The 9,783-nt window shown below is 48.3% G+C and overlaps 1 long non-coding RNA gene across 1 annotated transcript; it reads left to right on the forward strand.

Annotated features, from left to right (window-relative positions):
- Positions 1–1,474: 1,474 nt before the first annotated feature.
- On the forward strand, positions 1,475–9,404 carry LOC144299526 (uncharacterized). Its single transcript, XR_013366231.1, has 2 exons — positions 1,475–2,024; positions 8,929–9,404. It is a non-coding gene; the product is annotated as an uncharacterized LOC144299526 (long non-coding RNA).
- Positions 9,405–9,783: the final 379 nt, after the last annotated feature.

Genomic DNA, 9,783 nt, shown 5'->3' on the forward strand with positions numbered 1-9,783 from the left:
TGCTGCTGTGAGCATGGGTATACAAGTCTTTGTTTGGACCCCTGTTTTCAAGTCTTTGGGGTATCTACCTAGAAGTGGAACTGCTGGGTCATATGGCAATTCTATGTTTAACTTTTAAGAAACACCGGTTTTATTTTTTCTCAAAGGCAGAAGCACAGACAAAGAGCCCAGGACTCTGGAATCCTAGCCGCCCCCCACCCCAGATGTCCCAGATGTCCACACAGATCCTGTGAGTCCAGCTCCTCTGGACAGGACACATTCAGTGAGGAGGCACAGAGAGACAGGAAGAAAGGGTCTTCGGGATACAAGGTTAAGCCCAGGTGTAGGGCAGGGGCGAGGAGAGGAAAGAGAGACAAAAGGCTGAGTAGGGACCCATTAGAAGAGGCAGGAGCTGTAGAATGAGAACTGAATAAGGCTGGTCTCAGATCTTTTGCTTGTTGGGTTCAGGTTGCAGGACATGGGATCCCTGGGTGGCTCAGCAGTTTAGCACCTGCCTTTGGCCCAGGGCACGATCCTGGAGTCCCAGGATCGAGTCCCGCGTCAGGCTCCCTACGTGGAGCCTGCTTTTCCCTCTGCCTGTGTCTCTGCCTCTCTCTGTCTCTGTCTATTGTTTGGTGTCTCTCATGAATAAATAAATTTTTAAGAAAAAAATGCAAATAAATATAAAAAAAGACCTGCTACCAGGTTGCAGGACATGAGGGGCTCCTCACAGAGGCTGCATTTGGCTGCCAGCCTGAAACCCAAGCCCAGGAGACTGTGGGTCAGACAGGAGGTTCTGGAGTTGTGGCACAGGACGAGCCTCTTAGCAGAGCACCCTGGAAATTCATCAGAGCCCTACACACAGCAGAAGAGGAATTTGGCATCATTCATTCATTTACTATGCACCTGCTCCAAGCTATGCGCTGGATCAGTGCTGGAGCTTGTTGGGGGACACTGGATGGGAAATGTCAGGAGCTCCTGTATGTCCTGCCAGCTCCTCAGCTATGTAAGCATCAGAGTCCACCCAGCTCTGGGCCAAGGGCCATCTGTGCTCCCAGAGCGGGGACCTCCAGGCTTCCCTTTCCCTCCTCTGCCCCTATGGCACACTAGCAGCTCTGATATGACTGCAGGGTGGTGGTGCCCCAGAGCATGGAAGTGAGTGGACAACCGTGGGCCTGACTAAGGCAACAGGGAGGGACATCACAAAGGACTTCTTGCTCTGCTGCCAGAATCACTGTTGTGTGGCCAAGGTTATGCTGACCCTCAGAATGGGGGATATTTTAAGAGCCAGAGATAGTTTGCAGGCCTAACACCTGGCACCCAGGGCCAAGTAGACAGCTGCAGTCTGCATTACTGCTCTGTGATGTTTCTTGAAGTGGGATGGATGCAAGGCCATTTACTGTGGATGACTCCCCCAAGTCTGGAGGGACACTCACCACCCCGAGGAAAGACTCCATGAAAAGATGTGTAAGTTCATGAGCTGATGGCAGGGGAAGCCAAGAGGCACTAAACTAGCATAGGCTGGAGCAGGGCCACCGAGAGCATATGACACATGCCCTGGATCTGGCCAAGGGGTCCCTGCAGGATGAAATGGGGGACAGTTCACTAATGGCCTGAGGACAGCAGGTGTTTTGAGCTATTGGCTGAATTAAGAGAACAAAGTCCAGAAACACAGTAAGTGGGAAGGTCAAATTCAAGGGCAGACCTGAGGGGGTCACTGAGGCCTATGTGCAAGAGATCAGGGACAGGACTGGCCATGTTAGGATGGGCCAGCAGCCAACTGGGGGAAGGCAATGGGGAGGACACCAGACCCAGAGTGCACTGGGAGATTAGAGCTGGGGTAAATGACAGAAGGGCCTCTGGGGCATCCAGGGCAAGCCGAGCAGGTGAGATGAAGCAGCCCAGGCAAAGCCTGGGGGACACGGGCCGATGGGTCTCTGGTCGGCGCCAGCACTTGTTATCAGCACCCCTGAGCAGCTGTTCTTGCCTGCCATGCTCACTGTGTGCCTGTGGATCTCATTTCTCCTCAGAGCAACCACCCTAAGGTAGGTTCTGTTATTTTCCCCATTTGCCAAGGAGGAAACAGAGCCTCAGAGAGATCTGGTCAAGGTCACACAGTAAGTGCCAGAAACAGGACTTGAACTTGGGTATCCCACAGATTATGCCCTGTTTGTGAAAAGACTCTCAACATCGCAGGTCATTAGTGATGTAAATTAAATGTAAATTAAAACCACATAAATAAAACCACATACCTATTAGAGTGGCTAACAGCAGAATAACCGAGGATACAGAGGCAAGGACGGGGAGCAAATGGAGCTCTCAAATGCTCTGATGGGAATGCAAAGCGATGCAAAACAGTTTGCCAGCTTCCTACAACATTAAACATACCCTTCCCATATGGCTCAGCAGTGATCCCACCTCTGGGTATTTATCCTGGAGAAATGACAACAGGATCACACAAAAACCTGTACACGGGGCAGCCCGGGTGGCTCAGCGGTTTAGCGCTGCCTTCAGCCCAAGGCGTGATCCTAGAGACCCTGGATGGAGCCCCATGTCGGGCTCCCTGCATGGAGCCTGCTTCTGTCTCTGCCTCTCTCTCTCTCTGTGTGTCTTTCATGAATAAATAAATAAAATCTTTTAAAAAAACTGTACACGAATGCATATAACAGTTTTATTAGTAATTGCCCCAAACTGGAAGCAAGGCAGCTAACAGATAAACTATGTGGCACATCCACACAGTGGAACACTACTGAGCCACAGAAAGGAGCCAACCCAGTGACACACGGAACAGCACAGATGACCTCAGAGGCATTATGCCAAGTGCAGAAAGCCAGATCCAAAAGGCCACATACCATATAATTCCACGTACATGGCATTTTGGAAAAGTCAACAGCAGGGTTAGAGAACAGATCGATGGTTGTCAGGGCCAGGGTGGGGGAGGGGTTGATGACAAAGGGACAGCAGGAGGGAATTTTGGGGGTGATAAAGGTGCTATGTGTCCTGATTGTAGCAGTGGTCAGAGGATTGTATGCGTTTGTCAAAGCTCCCAGGATTGTGTAAATTCTACACCAAGTACATGCCCTCGTTCCGACTCACCACTGCCCACTGGAGAGAAACTCTATACAGAGGGAAGAAAGGTGGGCCTTCAAGGTGAGGGGACAGCTTGAGCAAAGATAGCGATTTGGGGTAGGGGAGGGTGAACCCAGAGTGGACGCTTTGAGCGAGCAGGGGTGGGGGGCAGGAGGAGAGGAGGCAGATGGGGACAGCTGTGGACTTGTCCACTATCTGGTCAACAGCTCTGGCCTTCAGCCCATGTCCCAAGAAGACTGTAGTGAGGACAGTTGCTAGAAATGGATGGGGTGGTGGGTGGGCTATGGTAGATCATGGGCCAAGAGGCCAAGGCAGGGAAATCCTTCTACCCTTGACTTGTCTCCCTAGTGCCCTCCCCGCCCCACTGGGCTGCAGCCCATGTGGCACTTCTCCAGCTAACCTCCCCCTACCCACTGGCCCCAACACCTTGGTGCCATCTGTGCACAATAACATGGTAGAATCATGGAGGATGATAGGAACCAGCTAATGGATTTGGGAATCAGGTGAATACACTTGTTATCCAAATTCTGGAATAAATGGTTGAAAAGGAGTGCATGGTGAGCCCTTAAAAATGGGCTCCCAGGGCTCATTGACTTCATTTTTTCATGTTTTGGTTGCTTTGCTGAGGCTGTCTGGCCACCACTGGGAAACAGTCCCAGCAGTTCCTAAGATGCAGACACAGTGTGACAGATGGGCTGGGAGCGGCTGTTGTAGGATGCCCATCCTGTAGGAGGCTGGAGGGAGTCTGGCCAGGGAAGCCTAGGAATTCATCGTGGACCCAGAGATCAAAAAGGAGGCCAGGGGAGCCACAAGGCTTGCCTCGAATCTCTCCATCTTCTCCACAAAGGTTTGGTCTGTGAGTAGCACCTCTACAGTGTAGCTGATGTGTTTGGAATGAACCAGGCCTTAGATGTTGTTGAACCTCAGGACATCTGCGTTGAGGGACTGACATTCAGACAGGGTGACCCACTCAGGACCTCACCCTCCATGGTGTAAATCTTTGTGCCAGAACCCAGACCAGGGAGCCACTGTCATGCCTGAGAGCCCGAAGCCAGCTATACACTCTGCCTACTGGAGCCAGGAAGCCCTGCCTGCCAAAACCTGGATGCACACTCCTGCCCCCAGTCCCCCCAGCTCTAAGTGGAGTTGTTTCCTGACAATACTTACACATGCCAGCCTCAAGACAGGCGAGCCTCCTGACCTCAGGTACCAAGTGAGCACTGTAGCACTAGATAGGCAGCCCCTCCATCATCTCCCCCACCTGCTCCTGTTCACACACCCTGGTCTTTAGAAAAACCCCAAAGCTGATATCCACCCCATCTGATGCGAACTGCCACCTGTAGGGGACAGGGCCCCAGTAATGACCACCTGCCTGTGCTCCAGGCTCCTCCCTGCTGCACCCAGGTGTGGAGTGGCCGCCATCCCTACCTGAGCACACAGCTGGGAACAGGATTTCGTTCTCCACCTGCACGAAGGAGTCTTGGGCCACTGTCACTGTGTGCTCATAGTGTGTCCTCACCTGGTTGCACAGATAGTAGCTCTTGGGCACATTGTCCCTGTATTTGATCTGTGGGTGAGCACTAGACCATAGTCATCACCCCTCATTCCCCATCCTCTGGGCATCCTTGGCCAGGTCAGGCCCTTGGGGTTGCTATCAAGTCATTCAAGGTGACCTCAAACTCTACTGGACAGGGCTGGTGTACTTGAAAGCTCCTGCTCAAGTTGTCTGTGAGAGGAGGAAAGGGATCCTTTGGGGGCTCAGGGAGGCTCGACAGAGGACAGAGAGACCAAACCCAGGGCTGTCCTGTGGCATGCTGCTCCTTATCCCTGGCATGCTTCTGGTGCCCTGGGGGAAGAAACCAAAAGGCTCTAGGTCTAGGGCGGGGGCTCAGCATATGTAGCTGTTCCTGCCCCCAGGCCTGCTCTTCCAGATCCAATACCCTACCTCCATCTGTCCAGGGGTTGGCCCATCAGCCACCTTAGTAGGGACTCAGACTAGTATCCCCTGGAACCTAGAGTTGAGGAGAGGCTTTCTCTGGCCTGGGCTTCCTTTTCCTTAGAGACTGAGCTTCTAGTCAATCTGCTCCTATGGCTCCAGCATCCCCAGAACTGGGGATGGGAAGGCAAATGTGTCAGTTCCTGCACAACCTGCTCTGAGATAGCAATAGTCCACAGACAAAGGAATAAAGTCATTGCAAGAACAAAGTAGAAGAAAGCAGAGATAAACACCTATCATATCCTATGATAGGTATGAACTACTTAAGCATAAAAGCAATGGGAAAATCAAAGCAAAAGCTTCCCAAATGAAACAACATAACACAAAGTCAAAAGTCAAAGATAGCAGCAAACTACAAACTGGAAAAAATGCCACAAATATGAGAGAAAACGCCAATGTGCCTAATATGTAAAGAGCATTTGTGAATCAATAAGAAAAATCCTTTTCTAGAAAATGGGTAAGGGATACCAGAAAGCAGTAAATAAACAAAACATTAAAATAGCCAATTAGCATGAAGAAAAATTCTAGGTTCACCAGTGATCAAAGAAACCCAATGCATTCCCTTAGATTTGGAGCAATGATGTCATTACACATCACATAGCCTCTGGAAAACTCTAGCGTACACTCATGAGAGGATGAGAGTGAAAAAGGCAAATAACTTCTAGGGGTAATTATGAAAATTGTTTAAAACTTGAGGGGCCCTTGAAAGAGTCTTGGGACCCCCCACGACTTTGAGAACTAGTGGTTCAGACTGTAAATGACTTAAAATATATAAGGAGGATAATCCAAAAGATCACATCTCCACACTGTCACCAACCTGCTGTGTGACTTTGATCCATTGCTTTCTCTATCAGAGTGCAGGCTACTTATCTCTCAATTAAGGATGCCCATGACCCAGTGGTCCCATGTCTTGAGATTCACCTGAGAAAAACGCTCACATATTTGTGTAAGGGGAGTATGTAGGTTTTCTACATCGAGGAGTTTGTAATAATGAAAAATTGGAAACAACCTATGATATCCTTCCTTAGGGCTGGTTAACTAAATGCTGGCCCCTCCACCCTGTACCAGGCAATCATTTAAAAGGACAAAGTGAGGGATCTCTGGGTGGCGCAGCAGTTTGGTGCCTGCCTTTGGCCCAGGGCGCGATCCTGGAGACCCGGGATCAAGTCCCACATCAGGCTCCCGGTGCATGGAGCCTGCTTCTCCTTCTGCCTGTGTCTCTGCCCCTCTCTCTCTCTCTGTGACTATCATAAATAAATACAAATTTTAAAAAAATAAATAAAAGGACAAAGTGTATTAAAACATCCTCAGTTGGACAAATCTGCAAGCCATACATATTGTCTAATGAAAAGAGCATGTTGCAGAATAATTCGTACAATATACTAAATCATGTACCCTAGGTATTTCTAGTTTATTATATTGCTTATATTTTACATATTTATATATTTATATATCTATTTCTGTGTGTATTCATGGAATTACATTGAAAAAATCTGCAAGACACACAGAAACTGGTGACAGTGTTCACTTTGGGGGGCTCAGGAAGCTTCCATGTTATCAATAAGGTTTAGATTTTTTTATAATATGTCCAGATATTCCTTACGTTATTAAGTTAAAGAAAATAACAATAGAGCTTTTCATCACTGCCAACCACTCTTCAGTCCTCAGATTTATAATTCAAGAGGTTCATGGAGCAGATGGAACTAGCTCTGAACAACTGAGAAAGTAGGGCTGCCAGGAAGAGGATATTTAAGTCATTCATATAGAACCATTTCCCTGGAACATTCTGCAGCCTTACAACTACACTAGACAAGAAGAAATTTTTTAAAAAAATATTCTATTTATTTATTTGAGAGAAGCAAGAGGGAGAGGGATCACAGAGAGAGAGGGAAAAGCAGGCTCCCAGCTGAGCAGAGAGCCTGACGTGGGGCTTGATTCCAGAACCCCAGATCATGACCTGAGCTGAAGGCAGACGTTTAACTGACTGAGTCACCCAGACGCCTCAAGAAGAAATTTTTTAATGACCTGGGGAAATGTTCCTGAAATTATTAGTAAACAAAACAGTTTATCATGTATGAGCTCACTTGTGTTTTAAAAAGTTATGTAAAGTAACCTCATGATATGGTGGGATTACAGGTAATTTCTATAACTCTCATGGTACTTTCCTCTGTCTACACTTTCCAGATTTTTCCATGATGACCGTGCCCTGATATTATAATCAGAAAAACACCCAGTGGATGTCATAAACAAGTAGGCTGGCAACAGCAGTCCTCTGCCCAAGGCCACACCCAGCTCCCCGGGCCATTCCCCAGATCTCCTGGAACTGGCATTGTTCCTCCGAGCTAACACTCCACTGCTCATCTGCTTCTACAGCAATTCTGCTAAGTGCTCCTGGCTACTGAGAACTGAGTGGTTTCCCTCAGTTTTTAGGGCCCCAGAGCTGGTCTCTGCATTGACTTCAGACAGGCCTCATGACAACTCTGCAAGATGGCCAGAAGAGTCTAGTTTCCCATGAACAGGCAAGGAAACTGAGGCCCAGCAGAAGGATGTTGCCTGCCCCAGGTTCCACCCCAGCTAGTAAGAGGCATAGATGGGATCAGACTGGGTCTTTAGGACTCCAGGTAGGAATCTTTTCTGCTTTGGTGACAGTGTGAGGGGCATTGTAACAGGTGGAGAGAACTGTCCGAGCAGATGCTTTGAGCTGGGAAAGTGTCATAACTTGTATAAACTACACACCACGTTCAGAAGCAAGTTGCCTTCACAGATTTACAAAAGCTGTTCATCACCTATTAAGTATTCTGTGCTCTCTCTCCATTCAGGCATATGAATTCCTGTGTACTCTGCACTAGTTGGGGTATGCGTGATCATCAACACTTTATTTAGTTGGTTATTTTCTAAAGATCTTATTTAGTTGAGAGAGAGAGAGAGAGTATGAGCAGGAGGGCTGAGGTGGGAAGCAAGGAGTCTGAAACAGGACTCAATCCCAGAACCCCAGGATTATGACCTGAGCCAAAGGCAGATGCTTAACCAACTGAGCCACCCAGGCTCCCATCAACATGTTTTTTTTTTTTTTTAAGATTTTATTTATTTATTCATGAGAGACACAGAGAGAGAGGGAGAGACATAGGCAGTGGGAGAAGCAGGCTTCCTATGGGGACCCCAATGCAGGACTCAATCCCAGGACCCCAGGATCATGACTCGAGCCAAAGGCAGATGCTCAACCAGTGAGCCACCCAGGTGCCCCTCAACATGATTTTAAATTGGTTGCCTCACAGCAGCCAAAATGGATTCCAGCCTTAGCCCACTGAGAAGCAGTCTGAGTGTGGGAACTCCAGCCACATTCTCAGGGCCATGGAAAAGCGGTTTCCTGTATGTGCAGGCAGTTTCCAACACTTATCTCAAGAGCAAAGCCTTTTCCCCAAGTTTTTTCTCTGGGTAGATGTTTAACTGTTGGCCTTTAAAGTCAGACTGACTTGGCTTGGCCACTTGCTACCTGAATGGCTTCAGTCACGTGGTTTAACTTCTCTGACCAGTTTCCTCCAATGCAGAATGGAGCTGATAATAGTGCCTACCTCACTGTGTTGTGAAAAAGAAAAACAAGGCAATGATAAATACAGATTATCTTAGTGCCTGGCACAGAATGAGTGCTCAAAAGATAGTAGTAATTATTATTCCTCCTGGCAACAGCCACCTCAAAAATGGCCCCCAATGATCCACACCTCCTGGTTTTCACCCCTTTGTTTAGTCCCCTCTGACACCAAGAAGGGCTGATCTGTGTAATCAAGAGGATATTGCAGGAATGATGGGGTATGACTTACAAGGCTTGGTCATTATGGTGTTGCCACTTCTTCCTTGCTCTTTAGAATCACTTGCTCTGGGAAAGCCAACTGCCATGTTGTAAGGACACAAGCAATCTAGAGAGCTCCCTGCGGAAGAGGAGGAATGGAGACCTCCTACCAACAGCCAGCACTGACTTGCTGGGCACATAGGACAGCTTGGAAGCAGACCCTCCAGCCCTACTCAAGCCTTCAGATGACTGCAGTCCTGGCTGAAATCTCAACTGTAACTGCATGAGAGATCCTGAGTCCAAACAAGCCAACTGTATCACTCCATAATTCCTGACCAGAGACTGGGAGATAAGAAATGTTTATAGTTGTTTTAGGGGCGCCTGGGTGGTTGAGTGTCTGCCTTTGGCTCAGGTTGTGACCCTGGGATCCTGGGATCGAGTCCTGCATTGGGCTCCTCGCAGGGAGCCTGCTTCTCCCTCTTGCCAATGTCTCTGTCTCTGTGTGTGTGTGTGTCTTATGAGTAGATAGATAAAATCTTTTTAAAAAATGTTTACAGTTGTTTTAAATAGCTATATTTTGGAGTAATCTGTTATAATAAATACAGAGGTAGTAATAGATACCTAATGCACTCCTCTTTCTGCCCTTGACCTTTTCCCACTCCACCCTCTATCCTCACTTTAAGCTGTAATAGGAGGCAGTAATATTCAGAAGAGAGGTGGGCAGGACAGATAGTGCATCTTGGATACTGGCCCAGAACAAAGGACAGAGTGGGGAAAGATCCAGGTCAGAGGGCCTCCATCAGGGAATTGGCCAACCACCCTCAGGCCTGTAGATCTCACCTGCCCTTAGGAGAGGACCTGCTAGTGGCTAGAGGAGCCAGGGCTTGAAGCAAGTCAGGCAGTTAGCTTTCTCCTTCTGGGAAATGAGAGA

The sequence above is a fragment of the Canis aureus genome, chromosome 27 (assembly GCF_053574225.1).
Source record: "Canis aureus isolate CA01 chromosome 27, VMU_Caureus_v.1.0, whole genome shotgun sequence".
Taxonomy (NCBI): domain Eukaryota; kingdom Metazoa; phylum Chordata; class Mammalia; order Carnivora; family Canidae; genus Canis; species Canis aureus.